This window comes from Dasypus novemcinctus, chromosome 16 (assembly GCF_030445035.2).
Source record: "Dasypus novemcinctus isolate mDasNov1 chromosome 16, mDasNov1.1.hap2, whole genome shotgun sequence".
Classification (NCBI taxonomy): Eukaryota; Metazoa; Chordata; class Mammalia; order Cingulata; family Dasypodidae; genus Dasypus; species Dasypus novemcinctus.
This window is the reverse complement of record NC_080688.1, coordinates 69,350,344-69,366,540: the sequence shown is the minus strand read 5'-3', so window position 1 is coordinate 69,366,540 and position 16,197 is coordinate 69,350,344. Positions and strand designations below refer to the sequence as shown.

The following is a 16,197-nucleotide window of genomic DNA, read 5'->3' as shown; positions in this document are numbered from 1 at the left end:
GTTATGAAGTAAAACTCCTAAAATATTTTCTCATCCCAATTTCTAGCATTATTATATTAGAATATTCTGAGTTGTTGATAACCTCATGGTATAAGACAAGGGGCATGAGCTTGAGGATATAGGTCGCTCAGGTTGGCTATGGCCTTGTTTACTTGTCATCATTGGAGAACAAGACCTCATTATCAGTAAATGTTCTACCAGTTACATTTTTAACCAATAAGCACCAAGATTTTCTTTTTTATTTTAATCATTTCCAATGTAATTCTCTCTAAACTGCAAGGCCTGGTCAGCATTTTTATTGGTAGAGTACTTAATATAATTAAGTGAATTTTTAACGAAACAAGGAGGGCAATAAAAACATTAATCATAAAATTAGGCTATACTACAATTAGGAATTCAAAGAAATTAGGCATATAGAAATGTTCCTTAAACTTTCCAAGATTTCTGAGTTTAGGGGTTTTGTAAACCATGTCTACCCTTGTTATTAGCTGGAAATTTTTGATATTTTCAATTTGTCACTTGTATCTATTCTGCTTTACTTTTCATTTCTATAGTTTGGGAAATTAGATAAACAAAAATGAAAATTGTGGTAAATAATATGCAGGTACTGAGGAATGAATATAGAGGTACTGAGAAAGTATCTGTTTTCTTCCAAAAAAGAAGTTTTAACTTAGATACTTGAAGTTTTTTGTTTGTTTTACATCAGTATGTCTGGCTATTTCTAAGGCTTTTGTTTATTTCTAATTCTGGACTGCATTTCCTAGAGTGAGTTTGCCCCTAGAGCTAACATTCTACATAAATGAAGTGTTGCTGAATCCTACTTCACCTGATATATTTACTCATTCTATATATACAGTGTTACTTATTTTTACCAGGACATCACCAAAATAGTACATACTGATAAAGAACGATCCATACTAACACATGAAGAATTTACTATGGTTAATTTTTAAAAGAAGCATCATTACATAAATGTTACATTGAACATATAGGGGATTCCCCTATACCTTACCCACTCCCCCTCTCACACTTTCCCTTTTAAACAGCTTTCATTAATGTGGTACATTTTTTACAATTGATGAACACATATTGAAGCACTGCTGCTAACCAAGGCCTATAATTTACAATAAAGTTTATGCTTCGCACCACATAATTTTTTTTAGGTTTTGACAAAAGGTATAATGGCCTACATCCATCATTGCAATATCATGAAGAACAATTCCAATGTCCCAAAAATGTTCCATGTTACACCTATTCACCCTGCTTCCTCCCCTCAGAGGCTCTGGTGACCACTGCCTTTATATCAATGTGACAAGTTCTTCCGTTACTAGAATAATAAGAAGTCTACTTTAGTCCATAGTTGCATTGCCCCCTTATGTTTGTTCATTCCTCAGTCTTGAGGATTTGGGGAGGTTGATGCCCACTCTCCTTCTAGTTGAGAGGGTATCTTGATTCTGTGGGGCAGATGTACAGAACTGTCTTGCTTGCGGTTGTAGACACTCTCTGTTTTGGGGGATGGGCATTGTCCATCTTCATCCTTTTTTTAGTTGTCCTGGGTGAGTCCAATGAATTGGACAGAAGGTATTGACTGTAACTCTGCTGAGATTCAGGGCTCCACCAGCATATGAACAGACTGAAGATTAAAGTCTCTGGAACTCATAGTTAATTGGTATAGTGCTAATTATAGGTTCAAATAAAAGGATTGTAAGAACTACATGTAGGAAAATTATAACTCTGATACATTGAGGTAATAGGTTATCATATATTCCAAGGTAAGACCCACTGATAGAATTCCAAATGCCTAGGGTTGTCTGCCCTGCTTAGAGTGTCCAGATGTCTCTAGAGCCCTCAGGAGCCCACCGTGCCTGAGGCACTGTTTACTGCAGCAGTCAGTGAGATTCTCTAGAGATGTGCCTAAGTATAATCTCTAGAATGACCTCCTGACTCACTTTGAAATCTCTTAGGCATAAGTATTCATTTGTATTTAATATTTCCCCCTTTGGTCAAGGTCTTTTTCCAATAATAATCCTTTGGTGCCCGGGATGCTTTTCTTGGGAGTCAAATAAGTTCTAAAAGAATGAATAATGGCCTGTATCCATCATTGCAAAATCATGCAGAACAATTCCAAAGCCCTAATGGGGAGGTGGAGGGAAGAATGGATGGAGTACAAAGAATTTTAACCTAGAACTCACTGGTTTTCAAGCCATTAAGACTATATCAGATGGAATAGCCAAAGCATCACAAAACTATTAGAATAGGGTTCAACACTGTCAGGAAAGCTCTCTGAGGATAAAGGGCTTTTTCTCCCATTTATTATTTAAACCCACTCATAACGTTCAAGGATATATACTAATACCAGCCTTTTTGGTTAGGCAGACTTGAGAAACACCACACCCATGGTTATATCCTCTGACCTGACATGGTGACTACATTTTTTGTCCTTCAAAATTTATTTATGATAAGATGCTTTGTTTCTAGATCTTTATTAAAATCCACATTCCTCTGGAAGGTTTCATTTAGACTGTTTTCAACTTAATGCATTAGATGGAATAAGTATTAAATTTGTCATTTTCCAAACAAAAAGCAAAACCTTGAAGCAAAGAAAATGAGGCAATAAAATGTTATAAATTAGGATTGGGATGTATGGAAAATTGTTCAGGGAGATTAGATCCAACTAAGTCATGTTGTAGGCACTGGTGATCACTGAGAGACAAGATGGAATGGGGTCTGGGGCAGATTTTCATTGTTGTTAATTTTCCTTGGTCTGACCTGACTCCACAAGCCTGATCACAGATTTATAAAAGAGCACCAACTCTCAAGTTAATTTTTGAGATAGTAACTGTCATTTATAATTCTCTTTGTGTGGAGAAAGAAATTCACACTTTCCCAGTCTTCCCACATCTGTTTCTGGTTGTTACAGCAACATACATATTCTTGACAATGAAAATATTAAAAGAATTTTCTAAATGTGTTAATCCTTAATAAACCAATATTGAAAAAAACTCTCAAAACTTTCAACAGATATTGATGATGTTTCATTTCCTTCTTGAATTAAATTTCCTGAAATGGCTAAGTTTTCAAAACATGCATTTACAAACAGCTGTCTTTATAATGGACACTTATCTGTCTGAACGCTTTACATTCACCACATGTTCCTCAGTGGGATTATTTCAGCTACTTATTCATCTATAGTACTATTCATGGAAAACATTAAGTAAAATTTAATTAACCTCTTCTATCTGAAAGAAAATTTACCCGACATCAATGTGCAACACTACTTATTTACCCATGTGAGAGTCAATATCCAACTCAAACTACTATACTTTCTTTTTATCAGAAAACAAAACCATGCAACACAAAATGGTTATCTTTTCATTAATTATTGATTTTAAAAATTTCATTTACAAAATAGGGTTCCCATATGCCAGCTCCCACACCTCCCCAGTAGCGTTACCATCTTGCATTAGTGTGATTCATTTGTTACATTTAAGAACCAATATGAATATATTATTACTAACTGAAGTCCGTAGTTTACATTAATGTTTATGCTTTGTGTTCTATGAGTTTTAACAAATGCATAATGTTATGTCTCCACCATTACAGTAGCATATGGAATCTTTTCACTGCCCTAAAAATTCCTCCTTTCCTGTACTTCACCTATTAACCTCTCCTCCTTTTCCCCACTCCAAACCCCTGGTAACCACTGACATTTATACTGTCTCTACAGTAAAAAGTTTTTACTGTTTTTGCCTTTTCTTGTACATCCGGGAATTGTAATCATACAATATTTAGCCTTTTCAGACTGCCTTCTTTCATTTAGCAATATGCATTTAAGTTTCTTCATTTTTTTGTTGTTGTGATTTGATAGCTCATTTCTTTTTATCTCTGAATAACCATTGTAGGGATGAAACAAAGTTTGTGTATTCATTCACCTATTGAAATCATCTTCCTTGGTTCCAGAAGTTGGTGATTATGAATAAAGCTGCTATAAACATCTTCGTGCAGATTTTTTTGTCAACGTAAGTTTTCTACTCAAATGAGTAAAGCTAGGCGCATAATTGCTGGACCTTAGGGTAAAACTGTTTCACTTTGTAAGAAACTGTTAAATGTCTTCCAAAATGGCTGTAACTTTTTGCATTGCCATGAGTGATGAATCAGCATTCCTTCTGCTCCACACCTCCCCAGCATTTGGTATTGTCAGTTTTTTGGATTTTAGCCATTCCTATAGATCAGGGGATCTTAACCTTTTATGTTCCATAAACCCCTTTGCCAGTCAGGGGAAAACCATGAATCCTTTACTAAGTCCACATTATACTGTGCAGTATTTAATAAACATATCACACCTGCACCAACACATCCCCACAGGAATGTTTTCTGAATTTCAATTCAAGCTCAGGGTTCTTTTTAAGAACCCCAGCTCTAGGTGTATACAGGTATCTCAAGGGCATCTTTTCATGTGCTTATCTGCATATCTTTCCTGGTGAAGTATCTGTTTAGAACTTTTGCCCATTTTTAAAATAGATTGTTTTCTTATCGAAGTTTAAGAGGTCTTTGCATATTTTCTTTACATATTTTGGATGCAAGGCTTTTTCTTTTTTTTTTCAGGCACCGGGTGTTGGGATTGAACCTGGGACCTTGTATGTGGCAAGCCAGTGCTCAACCACTGAGCTACCTCAGCTTCCGAGTTGTTTTTTTCATTTATTTGCTTATTATTTGTTTGTTTGTTTTAGGAGGCACTGAGGACCAAACCTGGGACCTCCCATGTGGGAAGCAAGCACTCAACTGCTTGGGCCACATTCACTCCTGACAAGTCATTTTTAAGATATGTATTTTCCAAATATTTTCTCACAGTCTATGGCTTGTCTTTTCATCTCTCAACAGTATCTTGTGCATAACAGAAGTTTTAATTTTAATAAAATTCAACTTATTTTTTCTTTCACATTTTTTAGTTTTGGTGTTGTATCTAAAGCTCATTGCCTAACCCAAAGTGACTGGAATTTTCTGTTACCTTCTAGAATTTGTATAGTTTTGCATTTTACATTTATATCCATGATCCATTTTGAGTTAATTTTGTGAAATTTGTGGTCTTTGACTAGATTCCTTTTTTACCATCTTTTGTCCACTGAATTTTCTTTGCTTTTTTTGTAAAAAATCAATTGACTATATTTGTTTGGATCTATTTAGGGATCTGTTCCATTGATCTATTTGCCTATTTCAACACTATTAAGCTGTCATGATTATTGTACCTTTTTAGTGGGCCTTGAAGTTAGTAGCATTAAACCAACTTTGCTCTTCAGTATTGTGCTAGCTATTCTGGGTCTTTTGTCTTTCCATATGAATTTTAGAATCATATCAATATCCACAATATAACATGCAAGGATATTGTTTGGGATTGGGTCAAATCTATTGATCATGTTAGGAAGAACTGACATATTAACAAAATTAAGACTTCCTATCCATTAACATGTAATATCTCTGCATTATATATGTCTTTGGTTTCTTTCATTGGATTTTTACCTCCTAATAAATTCTGTCCTTAATTTGTTAGATTTATACCTAAGAATCTCAATTTCAATATCTCTCTTTCTTAGTACAAGTGAAATGCTATTGTGTTTTTTTTAAATTTCAAATTCCAATATATAAAGGAAAGCAATTGACTTTTTAAACTAACATTATACCCTGTAGCCTTATTATAATTGATTATTAATTCCAGAAGTGTTTTTTGTTGATTCTTTGGGATTCTCTACATAATTATGTCATCTGTGAACAAAGACAGTTTTATTTCTTCTTTCCCAAACTGTATACTTTTTATTTACTTTTCTTATTGTATTGCATTAGCTAGGATTTCCAGTTTAATGCTGAATAGAAGTAATGAGAGGGTCATTCTTGCCTTCTTCCTAATTTTAGAGGAAATCATCTAGTTTTTCTTCATTAACTATGTTGTTAGCTGTATGTTCTTTGTAGGTGTTCTTTCAAGTTGAGGAAGTCCCCTTCTATTCCTAGTTTCCTAAGAGTTTTAATTAAGAGTGGGTTGTGGATTTTGTTAAATCATTTTGATATGATTGCATGATTTTTCTTCTTTTTAATGTGATGGAAACATTAATTGATGTTCAAATGTTGAACCAGCCTTGCATAACTGGAATAAATCCCCCTTGGATGTGGTATATAATTCTTTTTATGTATTACTGGATTTGATTTGCTAATATTTTGTTGAGGATTTTTGCATCTGTGTTCATGAGACATATTGTTCTGTAGTTTTCCTTCCTCATAATTTCTTTGGTTTTAGAATTGGGAAATGCTGGTCTCATCCAATGAATTAGGAAGTGTTCCTTCTGCTTCTATTTTCTGGAAGAGAGTGTAAGGACTGATATAATTTCTTCTTCAATACTTAGAATTAACCAGTGAAATAGTCCCTTACTATCCTTTCAAAGCCCATGGGATCCATAGTGATGTCTTTCTTATCTCTGATATTAGCAATTTGTGTCTTCTTTACCTTATTACCTCTAATAGTTTGCCTTGAGTTTTATCATATCCACTATTTTCAAACAACCAGCTTTCAGCTTATTGCTTTTCTTTATTGATTTCCTGTTTTCAATTTCATTGATTTCTGCACTAATTTTTATTTCTTTTCTTCCACTTGCTTTAGGTTTATATTGCTCTTTTTCATATTGTTGGATGAAGTATTCTATAAATTTCAATGAGATACAGTTGATTGATGGTACTGTTCAACTATAACATTACTGATTTTCTACTTGATACATCTGTCAACTACTGACAGAGGGATATTAAAGTCTTCAACTATAATAGTGGATTTGTCTATTTCTCCTTGGAACTCTCTCAGTTTTTACCTCAAGTATTTTGATGCATTATTATTCAGTGCATACATGTTAAGAACTGTTATGTTGTCCTTGAGAAGTGGGCCATTTATCAGTATGTAATGCCCCTTTTTATCCTTGGTAATATTCCTTGTTCTGAAATCCACTTTGTCTGAAATTAATATAGCTACTCCAGCTTTCCTTTGATTTGTGTGAGCATAGTATGTATTTCTCTATTCCTTTCTTTTTTATCTGTCTCTTTATATTTAAACTGAGTTTCTGGTAAACAACATATAGTTGTTTGGACCTTTTGTTTTTGCTTTTATCCATTATGACAGTCTCTTCCTTTTATCTGGTATATTTATGCCATTCACATCTAAAGTGATTATTAATATAGTTGTGTTAATATCTACTGTGCTTATATCTTTTTTCCATTAGTTGAACTTGATCTTTGTTTCTTATCTTCCCATATTTCTCTGCTTTCTCTGCTTTTAATTGAGGATTAATTGTATTTCTTTTAAAATTATCAATTGTATTTCTTCTAAAAATAATTTAACAGCATCCCTAGGGTTTACAATATACATTCACAACTAATCTAAGTCCACTTTCCAATTACATTATACTGTTTCATGGGTATTGCAAGAACCTTAAAACAAGTATCCTGATTCCTCCCTTGTATCCCTTAACACATTGCTGTCACTCATTTCACTTATCCATATACTGTAATCACCTAATACATTACTACTATTATTACTTTGAACAAGAAGTTTTCTATTAAATGAAATTAGAATAAGAAAATAAAAGATTTTATTTTTACCTTCATTTAGTCCTCCTCCAACTCTCTTCCTTTCTTGATTTAGATTGAGTTTCTGACCTAAATCACTTTCCACTCTCTGAAGAACTTCTTTTCACAAATTTGCAAGGCAGGCCTACTGACTACAAATACTCTCTATTTTTGTTTTTGTGAGAAAGCATTTCTCCTTTGTTCTGAAGGATAAGTTTTCTAGATAAAGAATTCTTGTTTGCCATTTTTATCTTTCAATCTTTTGAATATGCCAGGTTTCTGATAAAAGGTCCAGTGTAATTTCTATCCTTGTTTTTCTATAGGTGTTTTATACTACTTTCTCTGCTCATTTCTAGCTTTCTTCTGCCTCTGGTATTTCTATTACACATATCTTTCAAATTTTGTCATTATCTTATAGCTTTCAAATATTCTGTTCAATTTTTTTTTTAAAGACATTTTTCTCTTTGCTTTTCTGTTTGGGAATTTTCTTCTGATATATCTTCAAGTTCCAGTCTACTACTGAACCCATCAAAGGCATTCTTCATTTCCATTACACTGTTTTTTATTTCTGACATTTCCTTTTAATCCTTTCTTAAAGTTTCCACCTCCCTGGTCATTTTATGTATTCATTCTTGTTTTTGTTTATTTTTTCCACTAGAACCCTTAAATATTAATCATAAATACTTTAATTTTCTGTTCAATAATTTCCAAATCTGTGCCATATATGAGTCTGGTTGTGATGCTTACTTGTCTCTTTAGATTATGTTTTTACTTTTTTAGCATGCCTTTTTTGTTGTTGTTGAAAGACATTACTTCTTTGGTAATAGGAACTGAGGTCTCTAGACTTTTTTTTATCCTCCCCACCCCTTGTGGCTTTTTGTGTGCTGTCTGCTCTCTGTGTCCCGTTGCTATGTATTCTTCTGTGTCTGTATTTATTTATTTTATTTCTACTCCCCCCATGCAGCTTGCTTGCTGTCTACTCTCTGCAGCTTGCTTGCTGTCTGCTCTCTGTGTCCATTCTCTGCACACTCTTCTGTGTTTGTGTTTTGTTTTGTTTTTGCTTGTCTCCCTTTTTTGTTGTGTAACCTTGCTGAGTTGGTGCTCTGCGGCATCTACAGGCCAGGTGGCTCTCTGCAATGTGCAGGCGAGCCTGCCTTCACACGGAGGCCCCAGGATGCAAACCCAGGGACTCCCATATGGTAGACAGGAGCCCAACTGATTGAGTCATAGCCACTTCCCTCTCTAGACTTTTAGTTTGACTATATACCATAATCTGACTAGGAGCTGGTCTGTCTTCCATATTTGCTATAGTGTTAGGTATAGAGGCTTCCCCTAGTTTTCTTGGGTTTTTGTTTTCTTGTTTCCTCTCTTCCCTGAGATTTCTGGTTTCCCTAAGGACTTCTTCAACAAAATCTGTGCCTTGCAACTCTCTGAATTGTAAGTCATTATCATAATACTGGAGCCCAGGTGACATGTGCTAAGGTGTCAGAGAGGGAAAACATTTCACATCTAAAAATTAAATCTCAGCTTTTTCAGTAGGCCTGAGTCCCTGACCTGTGATCTTTAGAAGATTTTCCTACCCATTTATTTTTTCCTTCCCTTATGTGAGACAGGAAGGCTAGAGTAGGCTGGAGTTGTTTAATTGCCCCTCCCTGAGGTCAGATGAGACTGTTTCCCTTGAGGACAGACTTTTTTATGGGACACTGTTCTGAAACTATTTCAAAATGGTTACATTCTCACCCCACCCCCTATACCCCATACCCACCACCAGAAGCACGAGGGGATTTTTCACTAATTTTCACTGTGAGACTTGGCAAGGTTCCTGGAGGTAAAAGCCATGAAAGTTTGGGAGTTCCCTAAAACTGTATCCCATAGGAGTTTCTCACACTCAGCATAGTCCACGCTCAGCCTCCATCCAGCATTTCCTCAAATTTAGTTTAAGTGTTCCTATCAATTGCTGACTCCAATGGCTTCTGCTCTCACAAAACTGATATCAGGTGTGATTCTCAGTATTTGCCTGGCTCTCTAGTTTTTGGAATGGTGGTTTCCCCTGTGACCTCATTTCGCTGATGGATCTAAGAAAAGTTGATTTTCATTTTGCACAGCTTTTTCCTGTTATGAAGATAAGAGTGATGACTTCTAAGCTCTTTACACATCTGAGCTAAAATTAGAAATTTCTCTTTTTAATATTCACAGTACAAGAAAGCTGAGAAGGAGTATATGCCCTGATCCTCCTGGGGTGTATGGAACTATTGCAAGGGCACTGAGAATCCATTTGTTCATCTATTACTGTTGTTTATCTATTATATGGACATGCATATTTTCAAAGAGCAAATGATAATCATATAAGGATGTAGATAATTTTGTATATACTTACATATGGCTGACTATATGTGTGTGTTTGTGTGTATATACATGTATATGTATATATATTCACTTTAACAAGGAATCTTCTTAATTGATAAGATTGGAAACCATTTATCTTTTCTCAAAAGTCTGGTAAAAACTGTTTCTATAGTTTCTTTAGCTACATCTGTTTTGTTTGATTCTAAAGTGTCCTCATTTAAAATTTTGCCTTACTCTGTAAATTGCTTCATGTTTTTATAGAAAAAAAGCAACATATTCTTAATAACTTAATGAAACAATCCTTCAGTGCTATGATAATACTGGGACTCAGCCATTAATAATATGATTCACAATAATTTGATTCATAATAATCACATATTTAACATTTTGTGTATATTTAACATATCTATATCTTTTGGTGTATTTTCAAATTCTTATAAAACATGGTTGAAATATATAGTGGTCTTTGGGCTGAAATTTGACTTGTGGCCATATTTTGTTTGGCCACTCTTAATATTGGATGATTTCAGTTAAATATCATGATTTCTGATGTCCCTTGAAATAGTAGTTGTTCTGGCATCACTAGACTAATATTGCCACAAAACCACCATCTGCAACTAGTTTTTTAGATAGAGCATACCTATTCTAGATTATCCCAATCTGGATCAGGCCCTTTTCAGTTATGTATAATACTTTATGGCCCTGTAGGCATTTGAATTTGTGTCCTTGACCATGTGTATGAAAAATGTCAGCTTTTGGCAGAGAAGTTGGTTCCATTACCTCCAGGATATCTCTGGATTTTATCTAATAAATTCTAATATTATGGAAGTTCCCCCAAAAAACTAAGAGAAGTTTTCTTTAATAGTAAATTGTTCATATATATCCACAACATTGTGGTAGATTAAACATGATCACAAATTGTTTGAAGCTTCTCCAGTCCAGAGGTGGGGTTCTGTTGCCTGCATTCTAAACTTGGCCCAGCCTTGTGTCTAGCTTTGATCCACAGATTGCGGTGGGAGTTGTCTAGAGCCAAGGCCTTTCCTCTTCCCAAGACTGCCCTGCTAGTCTCACAGACTGAAGGATGAGAAACCACATGAAGAAGAGCTAAGGTCCCCGGTTACCAGCCAGCTCCAACTGTCAGTCACAGGAGAAAATCTAGCTCAGCCAAATGCACATGGGTGAGACCAAGTAAAACAAGCAACTACTTAGCTAAACCACAGAATTGTAAGAAAAAAATGAATTGTTATGGTTTTAAGTCATTAAATTTTGGAGCGCTCTAATTTGCAGCAATAGATAACTGAAATATTCTCATGAGAAAGAAAACGAAATGAAACATCCTATCAACTTAAAATACTGATTAACCCTTTTGTTTCTTTGCACTTTAATTTCAGTTTTCGTACTGTTAAGGTAGTTTTAGCTATTTGTGCAGGCATTACTAAACATGATATCCACCCTACATATCTCCTTTGAAATGTGATTATTAAAGGAAGATTAAATGGGGAGGGTGAAGATGCAAATGCCAAAATTATCTTTGTGTGATTGAGTTATGGGTGGTTTTTATTTTCATCTTTGAATTTTTCCATGTTTTCTAAAGGGCTTTAAAAGATTAGATAATTTTAGAATGAAGAGTTATTTTAAATTCTATGTTTAGAAAGTACATGAAAACTATAGTAGAAGCAAAGAATTATGAAAGTTAATTACTAAAGCTCAAGGCAAATATTTAAAAGGAAATGAAATTTTCCTCTAGGGTCCATAATAGCAGAGATGAAAAAGCTCTGGGAGGTGTGAATTTGAAATTTTAAGTAATGACTCTTGTTGACTAAATTTATTTGAAGAGAACTATATTGAAATCAGTAATTACTGATAAAATTCATTTATGGTCTCATTTTATGAGCACTGAGTATTCAGACCCTAATGGAGTTATTTAGTTAATTGCACATAACAAATTTTTCCAGTGAATTAATGAGTGTGGTTTAGTCACAAGAAATGGCCCCAAAATACAAGTTTATTATGTTCTATGTCATAAATTGGGTGATGGGTACACAAATGATCACTTTATTTTTACTATTTAAACTGGGAATATGTTTCATATATTTTTGTGTATGATATATTTTACAATAAAATATGTTGGAGGAAAATGAAACTGTAGATTCTAGAAAACATATCTGACAGCTGTCTGTAAATAAGACCAGCAAAAATTGATATGTTTTCTAATGTAAATTTTTATATTAAAAACTATAAAGTGCAGATCTCTTTAATCTGACACTCATGGAAGTGAATGGACAAAATTGCACAACTCTTTTTCTAAACCGATAAGGCAGTAATGATTTGCTTGGACAAAAATCCAGTTTACCTCTTTCTTGTAGAGGAGAAAATGTTGGCCTGATTGTCTGACTTGATCTTATTGCCATCCTGGTGGGAAGATAGCTAATCTTCCTCAAAGAGCAAGAGGGTAGTGTGTAAAAAATTGAAAGGGAAAATAGCCAATACCATGATATGGATACCTGATTACACAGATGGCATCAAAGGGTAGAACTGCCATATGGCAATATGTTGACTTTGCTTATTCTTTCATTTCTCCCTTCCTTTCCTTTTTCATTTTTTAAATAGAAATTTTGGCTTATTTTAACTTAATGTACAAACATTAGGAAAAAGAATAATGACATAGGCCAGTGGCTTTCAAACCATTTTGTCCCGGGAACCATTTCCATTCTTAGAAATGACTGAGGGTATCAAAGAGCTTTTGTTTATGAAGATGATAGCTATAAATATTTACCAAGTTAGGAATCAAAACAGATAGATTTTAATTGAACTATTCATTAAATGTTTGTTTACATGTTAACAAAAACGACATATTTTAAAAACTGTATTTTCCATGAACAAAAATTTGTTAGAGCTGTAATGCTTTAGATTTTTGTAGCCTTCTTTAAAGAATTGTGTAATAGAAGATGATTGGAGTCTTCTTATGTTCCTTTTTGCATTTACTTTGTTCTGATATGTTGCTTTGTTAGAAGTACAGGAAAAAAATCTGACTTCACAGAGATGTGTGTTTGGAAAAAGTAGGAGTATCTTAATAGCCTTTTCAGATAATTGTAGCTATTATTCTTTAATACTATGTCAAAACTCAATAAATAGTTTCTTAAAAGTTAGTGGGAATGTGGAATCTGACATATCTCTGAACATCTGCACTGTTATATTAAAATCTGTTGGTATATTTTGTACTTTGAATAAATTTTTACCCATATAAGATTTTGTCACATTAATCACTGGTCATTGGGAATGGTAAACTGTATTAGATCTTCCAAATGTTGACATATTTCATTACACAATATCAAAATATCTCATTTTTAAGTATCATTCTCAGTTCAATGGTCTTTAAATGTTGGTAAGCTGTCAACTTCCTCGAGGCAGATATAAAGTTTCCAATTTCTAATTTTTACTTGAAAACTTAAATTTCATTATTGGCAACAAATAAATTTCTTTTTCTTGAAGTAATGGGCCCATTTCGTTAACTTTTTAGAAAGTAGCTAATAAATACCCAAATCTGAATAGCCATAGTTTTTCTGTTGATTGTCCTTTCAAGTAAAAATAGTATTCTATAAAAACCAAATAGATGGTTCAACTTGAAACTCAAATGATTTCAGGAGTATTTTCCTATGTGAAAACCATCATACTTTGATATTCTTCATATGTTCTTCCCATTTGAACACACAGGATATTTTTTAAAATGCACTTAATGAATGAGATTTAGTAAAATATTCCTGCTTCATGCTTTTCTTTCTTCTTCTTTGCTTTCTTTTTCTTCTTACTTTTAAATTTTATTACTGTTGTTTTATTATTTGTATTTGGAAAAGCTGTATAAAACTTAAATGTTTCTCATCAATTTTGTTTCAGTGAAAGATTATTAAAAGTCAAGAAACATCTCAGATCATATATCCTCAGATCATATTTGCCTGCACTTGAAATATTCAAAAATAAAAATCCCACTGTCTTCAAAGCCCATGCCCTAAAGGGAAGTATTTTCTGTCTAGTGCTATTTCCCCAAAAGGTTTTATTAGACATTACACAGGCTAAATTAACCGAGTCTATAAGATTATTTAGGAAGTAGATTTGACTTTCCTCTTTCACAGTTTTCCCAAAAGTGCCTTGGGAGCTACATAAGTGTGCCCTCACTCGTGGTAGACGATGATGGTGACCATATTAATTATTTAAACTGGGACAAATTTTAGAGTGAAAAGGAAATCTTTATTATTATCCTAGGACATGAAGTGTGACTGGTATTCTCCTGAGCAAAATGGAAAGCATGCTTACCCCGTGAAGGCAAAAGCATTCCTTTAATAGGACCATTTCCATAAGTATTATTCAGGAGCCCGAAAATTAAACTTTACATGAATCTAAAGAGTAACTGAGGCATAGATAATTAAATTATGGACGTTAGCATCTATGTCAGCAAAAAAAAATAACAGTTTTTGCAATTTAATAACTGTCTGCCTCAAATAACTACTCGTTCCTTTTAATTTTTATGCTTTCTGAATGCAAAAATTGTTTCTTTCATTGTGTAACCCTAGTTTTCTTTATTAAATTATTGCTTCCATAGAATATCAACCATTTCTTCCCAATTGGAAATGAAAAGGCACTGCAGGCTACTGTGGGGTGTTCTCTTTGATTTCTTCCCAGGCATAAAAGTTATAAATTAATTTAACTTCACAGAGTTAGTTTCCTCTCCCTGCATCCTCAGTTTCAAACTAACATACTGATCACCTGCTGGTTCTTTTGCCGTTCCCCATCTAGTTCTGTTTTAGGAAATTTAGCAGGCACCGTGTGTCTTCAAATAACAGTAGGTACAACAACATGTGTTCTGAGAGGAAAATTTCATGAGATTACTCTTAACTCTGTGTCTATAATGTCTTTCATTGAAAAAGCAATATCATCCAGACAGATTACAAGAATCAGAATTTATTTTATAAAAGTGGAAATGCTCCATTCTGTCCATAGCTTTTCTCAGAACTTTTATTCATCACTCAACTACTTTCTTTCCTCATTTATACCAGTTTGTTACTAAAAATAGCAGTCTCTCTCTGTAAATATTCCTACGTCTGTTCGTATTTCCTCTTTCCTTCTCCATGTACATATACACAATGCTATTTGTAGTTACAGCTTGGAGGAAGAAAGGGGAGTGTCTATTCTTATCATTGGCATATGACTATATCCCTTCTGTCTTACAGGCAAATTTTGAGTCTATCAATTTCATTTTGTAGCAGGTCTGAAGAAAGTGGTGTTTCATTTATAGGATGACTATTTTTTTTCTTTTGCAGCTGATGGTAGAATCCCAGAAAACAAATGTTACTACTATAATGTGTCAAAGCTAGTTTAGGGAATCCAGAAATCTTCATAATTTGTACATATATATGCATAAAACACCAGCTAAAACTTCCCAAGTAATGGATTTTTGATAAAAAAATATTTATTTGGATTATTTATTACTTTGCCAATGTTGAATCAATAAAGGTGTAGCCTAAACTTATAACTAAATATATCTTTCTCAATACTCCAGGAATAAATTGATGTCACATAGGGTCAGAGGAGGAAAACACACTGATCTTTTCCTATTTCTTGTGATTTTTGCACTCACAGATTTGTGAGTTCACTCACAGAGTTGGTTTCTACACAGGCTCATGGAAAGATTTTGTGTGAGAGTCAGAGCAGACTGCCAAACCCTGCATTCTACCTACCCAGGGCTTCTAAATGTCTTATACCTAGTAAATGTAGAACTGGCCATATGGTGGCCCCAATAGACTCCTGGGAAAAGACATGCTCTGTCCCTTTCAAGAAATATTTGTTCTTCTATGTGGAAGACAATCCAGAGTACATTGTTTTTGCTTTTGACCTTATATGAAATAGTAATCTTTCTGAGAATGGGAGCTGAGAGGAGATATTATAATCAATTTTTTTTTCAAATTTTTTTCAATTTATTTTTTGGTATTCTGACTTTTTTGTCTTTGTTTTTTTTTAATGTTACATTCAAAAAACATGAGTTTCCCATATTCCCCCCACTCGTCTCACCCCACTCCTACCCCATAACAACAACCTCCTCCATCATCATGAGACATTTATTGCATTTGGAGAATACATCTTTGAGCACCGCTGCACCTCATGGTCAATGGTCCACATCATAGCCCACACTCTCCCACAGTCCACCCAATGGGCCATGGGAGGATATACAATGTCCGGTAACTGTCCCTGCAACACCAC

At 34.0% G+C, this 16,197-nt stretch overlaps 1 protein-coding gene across 6 annotated transcripts in view; it reads right to left on the bottom strand.

Moving 5' to 3' along the window:
• DCC (DCC netrin 1 receptor) overlaps positions 1 to 16,197 on the bottom strand; it is a 1,130,593-nt gene that overhangs the window by 585,589 nt on the left and 528,807 nt on the right. The gene's annotated exons all lie outside the window — the stretch shown is intronic.